This window comes from Amblyomma maculatum, chromosome 4, assembly GCF_055883805.1.
Source record: "Amblyomma maculatum isolate TAMU_Amacu chromosome 4, ASM5588380v1, whole genome shotgun sequence".
NCBI lineage: Eukaryota > Metazoa > Arthropoda > Arachnida > Ixodida > Ixodidae > Amblyomma > Amblyomma maculatum.
In genome coordinates, this window is record NC_139347.1 from 172,945,364 (window position 1) to 172,962,196 (window position 16,833).

Genomic DNA, 16,833 nt, shown 5'->3' on the forward strand with positions numbered 1-16,833 from the left:
CGTTGACCTTTAGGCGCTGCTGGAGGAAAAACCTGAGGAATTCGAGCCTGGTCTGGGACTCATCAAAGGTCGCCACCCCACTTTCAGCTTAAAGAAGACACTCTCTCAAAGAAGCCGAGGAAAGTAATCGACTTGTAGATAGGGCCATTCTCATGCCTGCGCCGTCCTCTGAATGAGCTGCGTCTATAGTTCCAATAATCAAATGAAACGGCAGCATCGGGCTTTGTGCAAATTTCAATGTCACAGTTAACCACGCCTGTCAGACTACGTTGTATCTTCTTCATCGCGTGGATGTTGGATTATATACTAGCTGCGCTAAACTAAACAGGGCTGAAGTTTTCACTACTGAAAGAGGGTTTTTACTGTGCTTTAACAGGGATAATAGCCCTGTCGAAGTTTCACGGCGAACTACACAAGAACACAGCCAGTCTCAGTCTCCACAAGCGAGCACGAGCAGCGCAGCGGCACTTCGTCGTCCTTATCCTCGTCTTCGTGATATTCTCACCTACTTAATCCTCGTCTTCGTATATCCTCGTGTAGTTCACTACAATTTCCCCCGGAGCGAGGAGGAGCCATCCTGGCGACCTATGGTGAGGGCAAGAGGAGCGGATCGTAGTAGGTTTTGAGGCGGCTCACGTGCACAGTTTCGCGGCCGCGGTGACGCATGTCCGAAGAGGTAGTGAGTGGCTCCACGATGTAATTCACAGGGGAGGTTTGACGGACAATGCGGTAGGGGCCGTGATACTCGGTTCGAAATTTTGATGACAATCCCGGTGGGGTGCCGGGAACCCAAAGCCAAACAAGGGATCCTGCAGGAAAAACGTGTGGCGTCTGACCTTTGTCGCGGTGATGCTTTTGGCGGCCTTGAGATTCCGATGTAAAACACCGGGCCAACTGGCGACATTCCTCCGCATGTTTGGCAACGTCTGAAAGGAGAGTACACTCGGAGGAGTCGGGACGATATGGTAAAATAGTGTCCATCGTGGACGACGCCTCACGCCCATAAAGGAGGAAGAAAGGGCTAAATCCAGTAGTTGACTGCGTGGCGGTGTTATAAGCGTATGTCACGAAAGGAAGGACAGCGTCCCAGTTAGTCTGATCGGCGGCAACGTACATCGTCAGCATATTTCCGAGAGTGCGATTGAAGCGCTCAGTCAACCCGTTTGTTTGAGGGTGGTAGGCTGTTGTGGTCCGGTGTATGATGCGACATTCGGCTAGTAGAGATTCAACGACGTTGGAAAGGAAGACGCGTCCTCGGTCACTCAGCAGCTCTCGCGGCGCGCCGTGGCGAAGAACAAAATAATGTAGCAAGAACAGGGCAACTTCACGGGCAGTAGCGGCGGGTACAGCGGCGGTCTCGGCATACCGGGTGAGGTGGTCGATGCCGACGATAATCCACCGGTTCCCAGAAACCGTGCAGGGAAGTGGCCCGTAAAGGTCAACGCCAATGCGGTCAAAAGGGCGCGCCGGGCATGGAAGTGGTTGTAAGGGGCCAGAAGCACGAGGTGTGGATGACTTTCGGCGCTGACAGGCGATGTAGGAGCGGACGTATTTGCGAATATACCCGTACATGCCGCGCCAATAGTAGCGTTGAGAGATCCTTTGAAACGTCTTCACTACACCAGGATGGGCACACTGAGGGTCGGCATGGAAAGAGGTGCAAATTTCATGTCGTAAATGGCGGGGAATGACGAGAAGCCACCGTCGACCATCAGTCATATAATTGCGGCGGTAGAGAAGACCGTCTCGTAGGGCAAAGTGTGGTGCTTGACGGCGTAAAGCCCGAGAAGGCGCAGCAGCGTTAGGAGAAGCGGACACGATCTCGATAAGAGATGCGAGCCACGGGTCTTTTCGCTGCTCCGCAGGCATATCAGCGATGGTTAGAGAGGAGAGGACGGGATCAGCCGCCGTAGAGCAAGCAGGTTCGTTGGAGACGGGAGAACGAGATAGTGCGTCGGCGTCCATGTGTTTACGGCCAGAGCGATATATAACGCGGATGTCAAATTCCTGTAGGCGGAGAGCCCATCGTGCGAGGCGGCCGGACGGGTCTTTAAGAGAGGACAGCCAACATAACGCGTGGTGGTCCGTGACGACGTCAAACTGGCGACCGTAAAGGTAGGGTCGGAATTTTGTTAATGCCCACACAATTGCCAAACACTCCTTTTCTGTAACTGAGTAGTTGCGTTCAGCTTTAGAGAGGATACGACTCGCGTACGCGACGACGTATTCGTGAAAACCGTTTTTCCGTTGTGCCAAGACAGCTCCGAGGCCAACGCCACTCGCATCAGTATGGACCTCGGTGGGTGCTGTCGGGTCGTAGTGGCGAAGGATTGGTGGCGAAGTCAAAAGACGGCGCAATGCGTTGAACGCTTCGTCGCACTCGACCGACCACGCAGTTAAGTCACTGTTTCCTCCGAGTAGTTTCGTCAGGGGTGCAATTATCGAAGCAAAATTCTGCACGAAGCGCCGAAAATAGGAGCATAGACCTATGAAGCTTCGAAGTTGCTTGAGAGAAACCGGCTTAGGAAACTCCGCCACTGCGCGCAGCTTGGCCGGATCAGGGCGAACACCTTCCTTAGAGACGATGTGCCCCAAAATAGTCAACTCCCTGGCACCGAAGTGACACTTCTTGAGATTCAGCTGCAGGCCGGCGTCAGTAAGGCAAACCAAAACTTGCCGCAAGCGCTCTAGGTGCGTAGCGAAGTCGGTGGAAAAGACAACAATGTCGTCCAAGTAGCAGAGGCAGATGTGCCACTTGAACTTCCGCAAGATGTTATCCATCATCCTCTCGAATGTGGCGGGCGCATTGCACAGACCGAAGGGCATCACATTAAATTCATAGAGGCCATCCGGCGTCACAAATGCGGTCTTCTCTCTGTCACAGGCGGCCATTGGTACTTGCCAGTAACCTGAACGTAAATCAAGAGATGAAAAGTACTCGGCACCTTGGAGGCAATCAAGAGCGTCGTCTATACGCGGAAGGGGGTAATTGTCCTTGTGGGTAATTTTGTTGAGGCGCCGGTAATCAATACAAAAGCGAAACGAGCCATCTTTCTTTTTCACTAGCACCACTGGTGAGGACCAGGGGCTTTGTGATGGACGAATTACACCACGTTGTAGCATGTCCTCAACTTGTTCATTGATCACGCGACGCTCTGCCGCTGACACACGATAGGGGCGCTGTCGAAAAGGCGAGTTAGAGCCGGTCTGAATGTAATGCGCGACTGTTGAAGTGCGGCCGAGAGGTGTGTGGGCGGCGTCGAAAGCAAAGCGAAATGTCTGTAAAAGGGCCACGAGCTGAGTCCGGTAGGTGGAAGGAAGAGCGTCATCGATGGCGGTTCGGAAGAAGTCGTCTGGCAACGAATCAGGCGTCGGATCGGACTGCAGAGCATCAATGTAGTTACTGCGGTAGGTCTCGGAGGCATCCAGGTCAGAGAGAAGGTGGGCTGGTTGAATGGAACCGGGAGATTCCCCACGTAGCAGAGTAATCGGGCGTGGGGACGGATTGTAGATGAGTAGCTTCGTGAAGCCACCGTGAACATCGAGAACAGCAGATGGCAGCGGCAGGTGCTTGCGGTGGATGAAGGATGCAGACGGTGTAAATAAAACACTAACGTCTGACGCGGCAGGACACGAAAGAGGCACAAGGGCACAAGCCTCTGGTGCTACGTCGACATCTTCAGCGATGGTCAGCTTTTGAGGACACACTGAACGGTTGTCGTCGGGCAGTGCGTCGCACAGTGCAGAAAATTCTACTTCAGCTCGGGCGCAATCGATCACGGCGTTATTTTTAGACAAGAAGTCCCATCCGAGGATAACGTCGTGAGAACAAGATGACAAAACTACGAACTCGACACTGTACAAAATACCTTCAATGACGACACGCGCTGTACATGCTGCTAAAGGTGCAATCCTCTCTTCACTGGCAGTGCGGAGCGACAAACCGTTAAATGACGTCGTAACTTTTCGTAATCGTCGGCAGAGTTGCTCATGAATCACTGACACTGCAGCACCCGTATCGACCAGCGCATATACGGACAGACCATCGATAGAAATCATTATAATGTTCGTGGGTGGAATATGAGGCCTTGAGCTTTTCGCACAGTACGCAGTTCTTGCCTCAGGAACCGCGGAGCTTAGTTTCCCTCGTCAGCAGGTGGTGGTCGCCGGCGCATTGGTGACAGTGACCGGCGACGCGGAGAAGGAGAACGACGCGTTGTATGTGAACGCTGTTCTGGGGCATACGCAGGCGGAGAGTGGGCAGAACGAAGCAGCGGTGGCGAGTAATCAGAAGACGCAGGCTCGGCCATGCGACGACGACATCGGCGAGCCACATGTCCAGCGAAACCACAGTAGTAGCAAATAGGACGATTGTCCGAAGTACGCCAAGGGTTGTAATAGCGCGCAGTGGGCGGATGAAGCGGGGCCGTTTGAGAAAGCGGTGCAGGGCGTAGAACAGGCTGCATGGGTTGTGACGGCTCAGGCGGTGGCCGCGCAGCCACAGCCGCGTAGGTCAAAGGGGCTGGAACAGCAGGTTGACTATACTGGACTGGTGCTTCGACGTATGTCAAAGGAGCAACAGAAGGAGCTTCAGGAAGCGTGGGGAGTGCTTCCGCAACTTGTTGGCGGATGACTTGCTGCAGCTTTGGCACTAAAGGAGTGGGAGCGTCAGGACGTTGGCGAACGAGGGATAGTTGACGGGCAACTTCTTCTCGTACGAACTGCTGTATTTGTGGCAGCAAGGTGGACTGGTCTGCTTCAGGTGTTAAAGCTGCAAGCGGCGCGGGGTTTGAGAGCGAAGAGCGAGTGATGTTACGGCGCTTGCGTAATTCATCAAAGTTGTGGCATGCGTTGATAACGTCGACGACGGTGGCTGGATTTTTAGCCAGAAGCATCTGGAACGCGTCATCATCAATGCCTTGCATAATGTGATCTATCTTGGTGCTCTCTGACATTGAAGCGTCCACGCGCTTGCAGAGGTCTACGACATCTTCAATATAGCTGGTAAAATTCTCACCAGGAAGCTGTGCACGGCCGCGCAGGCGTTGCTCAGCGCGCAATTTGCGCACTGCAGGCCGGCCGAAAATATCGGCAAAACTAGCTTTGAAAGTAGACCACGATGTGATATCGGCCTCGTGGTTGCGGAACCATAGGTTTGCAACGTCCGTTAGGTAGAAAATGACGTTATTGAGTTTTTGGTTGTCGTCCCAGTGGTTGTGAATACTGACCCGCTCATATGAGGCCAGCCAGTCTTCCACGTCATGGTCGCCGGTTCCGCTGAAGATTGGAGGATCACGCTGGCGCAAAGCTCCAGCGCAGAACACCGCAGATGAGGGGCCGGTTGGACTGGGGGTAGTAGCGTCGGTCATTGCTTGTGTCGGGAGTGTGCGGCTGCGGAGCTCCAGGGCGGCAGGAAATGCTCACCTCCACCAAGTGAAAGAGGGTTTTTACTGTGCTTTAACAGGGATAATAGCCCTGTCGAAGTTTCACGGCGAACTACACAAGAACACAGCCAGTCTCAGTCTCCACAAGCGAGCACGAGCAGCGCAGCGGCACTTCGTCGTCCTTATCCTCGTCTTCGTGATATTCTCACCTACTTAATCCTCGTCTTCGTATATCCTCGTGTAGTTCACTACACTACCATCAACCTCCGTGGCTCGTACAGCCTGCTTCCGCTGGACACACAATGGCAGCTGCTTACAACCGTAAAGAGACGCAGAAGGGGCGTTTCGGCGGCACAGCTGTTATTCCAGAGATGTATGAAGGCAATACTGCAGAGCTGACCAGATGTGCTAGTCTAGCTCCACTACTCTATCATTGCTGAAAAAGAAATGATTGCAGCATGCTTCGAAAACATCTGCAGCATATGTTAGTCGGGAGCAAGTTCGCTCTAAGAAAAGGAGAAATTTCGACAGCCTGCAGTGCCATCGTGGATTACCGAATCAGCGCTCATGGGGTGCAGCTGAAGACGGAAAACATTTATGCAACTCTTGAAGTCCGCAAGCCGCAACGCACAGGTGAACTGCAGTCATGCTTCGGACTTGGCACTTTTTACCACACATTTCTCAAGAACGCGCAATCTGTGATGGCTTCGCTGTATGAGCTTCTGTGCACAAATTACGATTAACGTGAGACCACAAGCAGCAGAGGGCCTTTGACAAGATAAACGTACCGCAAAAGAAGCCAAATGACTACCTCCTTTTTACGGCGATATGCGACAGATTTTCAAATCACCGCGGCCCTGTCGCAGGCTATGGGCAAGATGGTGTGACGCCCGACAGAATGCCGCTCCCGCATACTCACTCAAGGTGAGATAAATTATTCACAGCTAAAGAACGATGTCCTCGCTTTTGTTTTTGGTGTGCTCAAAATCCTAGCCTATCTGCTAGGTAGAGTTTCCAGCTCCTAACAGACTACAAGCCCCTCGTAGGCCTCGTCTGGCCTGACAAGAATGTGCCTGCTGTGGCTGGGGGCTGGATACAGCTCTGTATCCTCATCTTAAGCGCCGAAACTCGACCGTGGACTGGAACGTTTTCGATGTAGGTGGAGGTTGCACATTGGTTTTATTGGTCCTGTGGAAGGCTTCATGTTGCTTATATCAGTAAATGCTCATATTGAGTAGACTGAGGTCGTGCCCATGAAACTCGTCACAGCAGGCTCAACTATAATGTTTTACGCAGAATTATCAGCATCTTTGGCAATCCCGAAACAGTCGTTCGATAACATTCATTAGTTCACGGGAAAAGAGTTCACTGACTTTCTGCGGATAAATAACGTCGTGCATTGACGCATCGCTTGGTATCCCTGGCAGAACAAGCTATGGGGACAGTAAAACATGGTTTTATAAGACCCGCCAAGGGTCGTTGGAAACGCGCATATCCAGCTATCAAATAATTCCGCTGGCCTGCTGAGATACATTGGCAATGCGCCGTTTGGAATTCCAGCCGCGTTGCAGTTCAGGCAACGCTGTGGTCCCGCGGCCCCTGCTGGTCGTAGCATCCACCGTGCTTATGTGCCCGGTATCTTGCAAAAGGTCTATGCAGCGTGAGTGCGTTGCTTTGGATAAGAAGAGCCCTTGACTCCGGCCATGGTACAGATACCACAATGAGCCCGGATGCGAAAGCCAGATGGCGCTACTGGGGAGACCGTCCGCCATCACATGTATCCGGTGAAGTGGAGGCTTCCGGTAACCCTGTGACTGCCAACTTACCTGCCCAACGCTCCACCGACATGAAGCTGAAAGGTACCACGGGTCTCCAAAGAGTGGGCCTACCTGCCGGTAATTCGCTTAAATCTAGACACCTTTCGCCCTGGATTTCAAACCTTTACTATTTAAGTCTAGATGAATCCGAAGGCCATCACAGCGGTTCTTCCTATAGGGAAAAGCAGATATTTATGACCTCAATGCTTCGCAGGTATCGACGTGTATTGCTAAAACTTTTTCTGGTTTTCTTTTTCTCTACCTGGCCATATAAAGGCTCCACATAATAAAGTTAGCTTCTGCCTGGCTGGCATCTCCGCAAGTTGGCATTAGATCACGAGAAAAAAAAAACCTGATTTGCTTCACATATTTATTGAATTTCTGAGATAAGGGTGGCATTATTATGAATATATGTTGTCGATGTGAAGATAAAAAATTATCTACTCTTCAGATGACGTATTCCAAAAACTTCAGGCAATCAGTGAGGTAAAAGCGGCATATAATAAGCACGGCTGTTTATTTTCTATACAAATCTATACTTTAGTTATCGCCAATGTAAAAAAAAAATCTAAGATAAGCACTGCTGCCAGTTTTGGAATCATTTTATGTGTGGTGGCGATTTTCTATTAGATAACAACGAACGCACCAACGCCCAGCCATATGACCTGCGAATTACGAAATGCGAGATAATACTAAATATTTCCCAACAGTTCCACCCTTCAAACTCTGGGTGCAAATTGCCCATGTGTGTTTGATTCGCCTATCGTCCTTAAGCAAGTGTTAGCACAAACTGGCAGCTAACACCATATCGAACACTACTGCCTGTTTCCTGATGTGCCGAAACCCACCGAAATATCAGTGCCCCTCTCTATATAGCCTGCCAACTGCCGCCTGCCAGAGGCATGGGTCCCGATTTTCTGCGCTTGCAGTCTACTTACGAAAGGCATGGTCAAACGTTCTAGAGTATATGGGACTTCAAACGACCGAAACCAAACGTCGCTCCACAAGTTTTAAAGACAAGGAAGTATTAATGGTACTGCGGTAAGAGCGCGCCAGTGGCGTGATCGGGATTTTCAGGCTGACGATTTCAAATGGTCGACGACTCCAGAGCTGTCGATGCAGACGCACAATTTTGAGAAAGTGGAGTTACCAACTCCCTCGCGTTAAAACTAAATTCGCAGCACACAGCAAAAATGAATGCGAAGGTGATGACACTAAGGCGCGCCTAAGCCAGAATTCAGAGGAAGCTATTCAGTGCATGTTATCGCTAGCGATTGAAATGTTTATTTGTTCTTTTTCAACAGCCGCCGGCATGCAGCCTAGCTTATCACCCCGATTCTAGTGCAGGGATCAATTCTGTATTATTTGTTTGTTCATCCTCGTTGTCATGAGGCGCAGATTTATGATTTCCATTGCTGCGGCAGATGACTCGAGATGTATCTCGACGGATGCCACCAACACGCTTATATTTGTACAATGTTCCAGGTTATGCTAGTCACCGTTCGTCTTTTTATCTAGATGTTTCTGGCCTTTTAAATTGAGCGCTGACGAGTTGAATGGGCAATCCCTATTGTACGACCAGAGAGCAGGTCTGCTTCTATCGCCACGCACCGAATTGCATAGTTTTTTGGCTTGCGCGAGTTAGCCCAATCGTTCGTTGCAGTGCTAAACATACCTGTCTGTTCATTTGTTGCCTACGGCATTGTCACCAGCACGTCCCATCTGGTGGAGGTGCGACATCCAGTCAACGTGCCCAAGGCCGAACAGACTGAGCCTCTAGGTTTCGTCCAACTGCTTCCAAAGGTGATCAGATAAGGTGTGGAAGACTGGCTCGATCTGTTCGAACGCGTGACAACGTTCAATGGTTGGGACGATGAAGCGAAGTTAAGAAAACTATACTTCGCGCTCCAGGGGTCTGCCCAAATATGGTTTCAGAATCATGAGGCTTATTTGAAGTATTGGAACTTACTCAAGACAAAAATTGTGTACACTTTAATGAGTACATTGAGAAAAGAAAGAGTCTAGTCTCCCTTTCAATCAAGGATTCAGCTTCCTTATGATTCGGTCCTAGCTTACTTTGAAGAGATGAAGCGTCTATTTTTCGCGCCGATCCCAACATGAACGAGGACACTAAATTGAACTTTCTTATGCGCGGTGTCAAAGAATCACTTTTTTGCAATCTGTGCCACAAACCCGCCGACAACAGTGATCGAATTCAAAAATAATCGTTGTCGAAAGAAAGGACTACAGAAGCTCGCATGTACCAATACAGTTGACCGCTTGAGAGCGGTGTATGCAAGTCCCTATACGGAGCACCTACAAGCGGAGGCAGCCTGCGATACCTTATCCGCAAGGTCATTCGAGAAGAGCTGCGCCAGCTGCTGCCATCATTCCAACAGCCCCAGGTTGGCCACTCTCGCGGACGTCGTCCGCGAAGAGCCCTCCAGACACTGGGCGTTCCTAAAGCGACGGCTCCGACTGCTCCAACGCAGGAAGCAACATTGATGAACTGTGCTGTTCCATTACGTCGTCCTGGATACCAACGCCATGGATACCAACGCCTTCAAGCCATTATCGCTACCGTCCTTTTCGCGAAAGACGCCCCTTGACCCCCGCCCGTCAAGCCTACAAACGACCCTCAAGCTCCAGGAAATGAGATGCCTGGAGGATGTTTGCGAGGTGCTCTTCCAACTGAGCTACATCGGCCGCTGTCCCACCTGCTACTTTATTGGGTATTAATGTTGCCTGTATACGAACCTTGAAAATGTTCCCCAGCGCCACCCTCAACCATAGCGGTGGACGTGGAACATCCTGTGTTTCCGCCAGCGTCACGTAGAACGGGATAATTACCATTCTGTTTCAATTGTGGTGAGGCAGGACACAGCTTACGTCAGTGTTCCTACAGGCGTATCGGTCTACGTGGTTTCGCCGTCAACGCCCCAGAGCCCCGTTCTGGCTAGCGACAAAAAGAAATTGACGACTTCCTCCGGTGGGAAGAGCGCGTGTCTCCAAGACGTCTGTCAGGCTCCCCATCGACGTTGAGGTCCCGCTTTGCGTCGCCGGGGCAGAGCTACGTGGTAGAAAGGCCGCCTAAACCACGCAGGGGGAACTAAAGTGGACGATCTTTGGAGGTGAAGTTGCTATACGGTGAACAAACGAAGATCGTCCGCCGCCGACGACGACTGACGACGATGCCGCCATTACGCCGGCGCTCCTTATGAAGACGGCTTCAATGGTCACGCATCCAGACTTCAATGTGGCACCGCCGCCACGCAACGACAACATCGACGACAAAACGACCAGGCTTAATGCTTGCAGCACCGCCCAGCGAAGTAACGGTATGACCCGGCCGCTACCTCAGCACACAAAGAAGTAGAGATCGGACTCCGAAGTCAACATACAATACGAAAATACGAACAAGTTATCTCGCATTTGCTGTCGATAGTCAGGCGGTTACCGCCTTAGTGGACACCGGAGCCAACTATTTTGTCATCAGTGGAGCTTTCACCGCCCAGTTCAAGAACATGGCAACCACTCGGGATGGCCCGCTGAAACGCACCGCGGGGGGCAACCTTATTGCGCCGTCAGGACGATGCACGTACCGCAAGAGTAACAGTGAATGCTCAAACTTATCCTACCGGCTTTGTGGTCCTGCAGCAGTGCTCCCGCGACGTGATTTTTGGCATGGATTTTCTGAACAAACATTGGGTGATCATCTACCTTCGCTCAAAGCTCATCAAAGTTTCGACGCACAAAGCCATACCTGTTGCGGCATCTCCACATGGCCGTTGCTCCGAACATCCTCGACGAAGAACTGAGCCTACCGCCTAAAACAAGCGTTGTAATCTCTGTGAGTGCCGCATATATCGAAACTACCGAAGGCATTGTCGAGGGAAACACCAAGTTGCTACTGGATCGAGGACGGGTCACCGCAAGTTGTATCACCCATTCATAGACAATGTCAGGTAATGGTCGCGAACTTCCACGAGGAATACAGGCACCTGAACAAGGGCACGACGATCGCTTTTTTCGACGAAGTAGCGGACATAAGAGATGAATTCGCCCTCCCCGACGAACCCTTGAAAGACGCGCCTTAACAAGCCACTCTACGTTTGACATTAACCCGGCATTACCCCAGCGTAAAAACGTCATGCTCCACATTCTTCTTCGATTCAACGCCGAGTGGTTCCTGTCACCATCGAAGGTGCGACTAACACCACTTGCCAAGCACCGCATTATAACGGAGAAACATGCCCGACCTATGTGTCAAAGCCCCCCCCCCCCCTCCCTTGTCGCCTCGAGAATGCTATGCCATCCGCGAGGGAGTGGATGAAATTCTTCGGGACGACGTTGTCCAGACACTAAAAGCCTTTGGGGGCACCAGTCGTTATGGTGAAGAAAAGCGGGACACTCGTTTCTGCATCGATTACTACCGCCTAAACAGCTTAACAAAGAAGGGTGTTTACCCTCTCCCTCGCATAGACGACACACAGGACCGGCTCTGAAATGAAATGTACTTTTTATCTATGGACAGTAAAGCTCCTATTGGCAAACTGAGGTCGACGGAAGAGATCGCGAGAAGACCGCATTCCCCACTCCGGACGGCCTTTTCGAGTTCAAGGTGATGCCATTTGGCCTCTGCTCCGCATCAGTGACATTTAAACGAGTGATGGACACTTTTCTGGCGGGCTTGAAGTGGAAGATTTGCCGGGTATACTTGGATGATGTCGTTGTCTCCTGCTCAAGCTCTGAAGACCACCTGAAAAGGCTTTGGACAGGGCTAGAAGCATTGACGTCATCAGGGCTAACTTTGAAACCAGAGAAATGCCCCTTCAACTACGAGGAAGGGCGGTGCCTAGATCAAGTCGTTAGCAAGGATAGTGTTCTCCCGGATTCAGAGAAAAGAGCTGCGATCGCACAATTTCTACCGCCGGCCAAAAGAAAGCAGTGCGCAGGTTCATATGGATGTTCGCTTACTATCGACGATTTGTCAGGAACGCTTCGCACATCGCCGAGCCGTTGACGCAGCATACAGACTGACATATATTAAAGGGGGAGCACCGCAAGCAGAAGATTTCGCCGAACTTAAGCACCACCTACAGTCCCCTTCTGTCCTAGCCCGCTTTGATGAAAACGCCGAGACCGAAATTCAAACCGGCGCAAGCAGTGTGGGCCTAGGCGCTGTCCTCGTTCATATGAGTGCCGTACAGAAGAAAACTAACACGTACGATAGCCATTCCCTGTCGAAAGCTGAAGACAAGTATTCGACGACGGAGAAACAGTGTCTTACCATCATTTGGGCCACATTAACATTATTCCCCTATTTTTAGGGATGACCCTTCAGAGGTTGTGAGCGCCCACCGTGCTCTGTGCTGGCTCGGCAACTTAAATTATCCCTCCAGCCGCCTTGCCAGATGGAGCTTGCGTCTTAGAGAATTAACATCACAGTCGTCTGCAAATCTGTCTGCTAGCATTCCGATGCAGACTCCTCCCGTTGACGTGCCGCCGAACGAAGACGACGAAGAGGCCTTCTTTGGAGCAGTAAGCGCAAGCAGCTTTGTTCAGCAGCAGCGCTCAGATCCTGAATTGAAAAACCTGGTCGATTAATTCGAAGGAAAGATCGTTTCTCCTTCTGCTTTGTTCAGGCGTAATTTATCACTATATCGCCTTGAAAAATATCACGAAGTAAAACTTCGCATCTAACAGGACCGCAAAAATTCTTGTGCCCAAAAACCTCAGACAGGTGATACTGCAGGCATTGCACGATGAGCCCTCAGCAGGGCATCTTGGGTTTGCGCGGACGTTGTACCGAATACAAGAGAAATGTTACTGGCTACGGTTGCCTGCCGACGTTGCACATTATGTGAAAACGTGCCGTAAGTGCAAGCGACGCAAGACACACCCGACGAGACCTGCTGGGCTACTGAACCCTATACCACCTCCAACCAAGCCTTTTCAACAAATAGGCGTTAGCAATCAATGAAATATTGCAACAAATATCTAGATGGTCACTATAAGCTAAGAGCTGTTCCCCCAGCTTGACAAAGGCTCAAGGTGAGCAATACATGGCAGTTGCGAGTATAAGACAAACGAATTCTCATTGTTGCACAACATGAATGGTACGCCAAGTAGCATAACATATTACAACCACTTGTAATAAAGAAAACAGAAAGGAACAACACACTGACAGAATATTTAAAGTGTCAGCGTTACACTATAATACTAAAATTAAAACATCAGCACTTAAATATCATATGCAGCATTATGATACAAAATATAAGAACACATAACAATGCGAGGAAAAAACGCAAAAACAGTGGTACAAGCACATTAGGAGGTTACACTGACATTTCGACAAAGTGAGTTCTCAGCTCCTTGGAACTAAAAACCTTGGTGTGCTTATATTTGTTTACTACATATGGTAGATTATGAGCCAGCGACTGCAGTTTATAGTTTCTTATAAAATGCGGTATTTCCCATGCACCAGTGCTCCAGGTGTGAACATTTGTATTTCTGTAGCCCAAGGATCCGTGATTTTCTAGGATGTTTTGAGCACTAGATGTAGAGAAATATATAACCTGCAATAAGCGAAATTTATATATATGATCAGCACGTATGATGTTATAAATACGAATATCAAGCATAGCTGTGTGCGTTGCATGTACATTCGCAACGTGACGGATAGCTTTCTTTTGTAGAAGTAAAATTTTATTTAGGTTTTTCTTAGTTGTCGTAGCCGAAACTAATGCGTAATAATTTAAATATAAAAGAAACAATGCATGATATATTTGGAGTTTAAGAGATTTAGGAAGCATCATTCGGCAGCTCGACATTCTTCCAGTAAAAGCTGAAAGCTTCTTAAGCAGGTGGTCTATATGTTTGTCCCACTGTAGATGGCAGACGTATACGCCGAGGTTTATGTGTGTTCACTATTTATACGTTTTGATTTTCATATGGAATAAAGTAGCCTGGAGGAACAATTTTATTTTTTTGCTCGAAAAATAGCTTTAGTCTTTGTTGGGTACATCCTTATCCTGTTTGCTTCTGACCAATAAGATGAAAGTTTTGACAGGATGGTCATAGTTCCTTAGAATGAGCTGATTCATACTACTATCAAAAAGCAGCAGGGTGCTGCCATCAGCATATATGGCAAATTGAACATATGGGTGTATATTTACAGTGTCATTTATATGCGTGCTAAATAAGAGGGGACGTAAAATACTACTCTGTGGTACGCCACCTGTAATTCGTAAAAGCGCCAAGCTTTGATCCCTGATTGAAACTCACTAATTTCTGTTCTTGAGGTAAGTATGAATTAAAGATGGTGTCCAGCGAATAAAATAACAATTGAGTTTGTTGATCAGAATATTATGATCTGTGCAATCGAACGCTTTGCTGAAATCGATAAAGATAGCGAGTGTTAGCAGGTTGTGCTCAATGTTATGTAAAATTGTTTTATTAAGCACTAGGATGGCTACTACAGTCAATCGCCTTTCCTAAAACCAAACTAAGAGTCGGTTAACATAACTTTCTTGTCAAAGAACTTTGTAATTGGAACAGCGATCTGCTTTTCCAACTCCTTCGAAAATACAGAAAGCACAGAAATCGGCAGATAACTCGAGGGCAGGTTATGATCGCCGCCTTTATAAATCACACACGCCCGCGCTTTTTTCATGCCGTTTTCTTTCATGGTATTCAACGTATGTGCTTTCATCAGACTGATTATTCCTGACACTATCCATCACTTTGCTTCGAAAGGGAAACATCATCGGCACCCAGGTTGTGAACCGATGCAGCATTGTTCGATTACTTCTACATAGCCGTCTGAAGTACGATACGTTTAAATCACTACATCAAGTCAAATACCGCGCTCCCAAGTGAGCCGCTGCAGCCGCGCGTACAAAATGCCTCTGTCAGTATGTTGTAACTGCATGGTAGAAGCTTTGGAGGGACATTTAACATTCACCTTTAAGATCATGACGCGTTAGTCGATACAGTCCTGTTGAGGATCCTTGTTCGCGTAGATGACTGTCCTATTCTCTCAATTATTATCCCTTAATTTTCTCACCTCATGTATCAAACATACCCTTTATCATAGAGTCCTAAGGGAAAGAGAGCCTTACGTAGACATAAAGGCCCCCTTAACCAACCCGTATGAACGAGCCTGCTTGGTTAACCGGTAGCGTGCCAGATGAAGAAATCAAGGGTCGTAAAGGGCTGGGTTCTCGATCTCACCATCCCATCTAAAATAAGAGGTTTGAGTGAGCAGCTTGTATCAAATTGGCCATATCACGCTGCCAAGAGATGTCAGGCAAGCCTATGTGATACCAGTGTCCGGTCATTTAATATCACGTCTGACTGTCATACCCACGACTTTTCGGGAGAGAGACCGCTGGCGCTATGGCTTTGAAAGCTCGAGGACGGCCATTCGTGCTCTATTTCTACATTGAAATTGACGATGACTTCAAACTGCCAATCTGGCAGTGTTTTCTGTTCGTCGTAAGTGCCGATCATATGTCCGGCTGTGAATAACACATCCTGATGCACAACATTCCATCGAGAAAGTGACAAGCAGTAAGAAATATGCAGTGACACTACGACTTGCGAGACGCTTGATCTCGTGGCGAAGTGATTTGGCGAGAACGGCTATGCTATCACATCCGAAATGCAGACTACGGTATAATTTATTCCCCCTGAGCGCGTCCAAAGACGCATCCTCTTACGAGACATGTTTGTGGTGCACCTAGCTTACAGCTGGCATCTCAAAGTGCATCAAGAACCAGGTTATTCATGTGGGAAGACGGATCTTGTTTCGCATACCACGGCTGTGTATAGCAGCTTTGGTTTGAATGGGCCCCTAAAATGATTTCATTTCCGTTTTCAATGCTGTTTATTTCATGGAAGCCTTTATTAGCAAATGAAAATCCACACGGGCTAAACAATAAAAGGTTAGATGTGAAAAATGAAGAACAAAATCCAATGTCGCGCACGCCAGAGTAGATAGCCTCAGCAACCAGAAAGGTTTGCTGTGACATGCCAACAATCTATATTTTCTTTTGACAGTGCCGTGAAGCCAAATAATTATTGCTAAATGCACTCACATTATGGCCCTGTTGATGCGGATACGTTTCCTTGCAAGGGGCAAGAGCCACACTGAGTGCAGCCCGTCTGGGCCGCGTCGGTTGGTAAAGTGTACCGTACATTCTTCAGCGACGCATTGAGTTTTGCGCAGCTTTTGTAAAGTTCAGCAGGCTGCTTTCTAGCCAGGCGGTCGCACGTTGCACTTTCTCTTTTGCAAATGTCAGATGCTGCTCTCACGCCAGCTCTCCAATAAAAAGATCAATTCTAAGTTACGGAAATCTTTTCTAGCCAGTGGCCATGAGCTCAACAATAAGCCCAACGACTCTGAAACTGGAAGCCTTTATTCGTGCCAACATTCTGCGGTCAATGAATTTATATGGTCGTTTATCAAGTTTGCTACCCTTGAGGAATTTTTTAGATAACCTATGATCACGAATAGGTGTCAGATCAAAAGCAAAACTAGACAGAAGATAGCTGAATTCACTTGCAGAGACAAATCACGGAAACGTTACTCATGAAGGGGGGGGGGGGGAGGGGAACGAAACAATGAA

General features: G+C 49.0%; 1 long non-coding RNA gene across 1 annotated transcript in view; it reads right to left on the reverse strand.

Annotated features, from left to right (window-relative positions):
- The window catches only part of LOC146193502 (uncharacterized), a 42,862-nt gene extending 26,453 nt beyond the window's left edge, over positions 1-16,409 (reverse strand). Inside the window, exon 1 of the long non-coding RNA XR_014706855.1 lies at positions 16,303-16,409. This is a non-coding gene — a long non-coding RNA (uncharacterized LOC146193502). The remainder of the gene's footprint in view (positions 1-16,302) is intronic.
- Between the last annotated feature and the right edge of the window lie 424 nt (positions 16,410-16,833).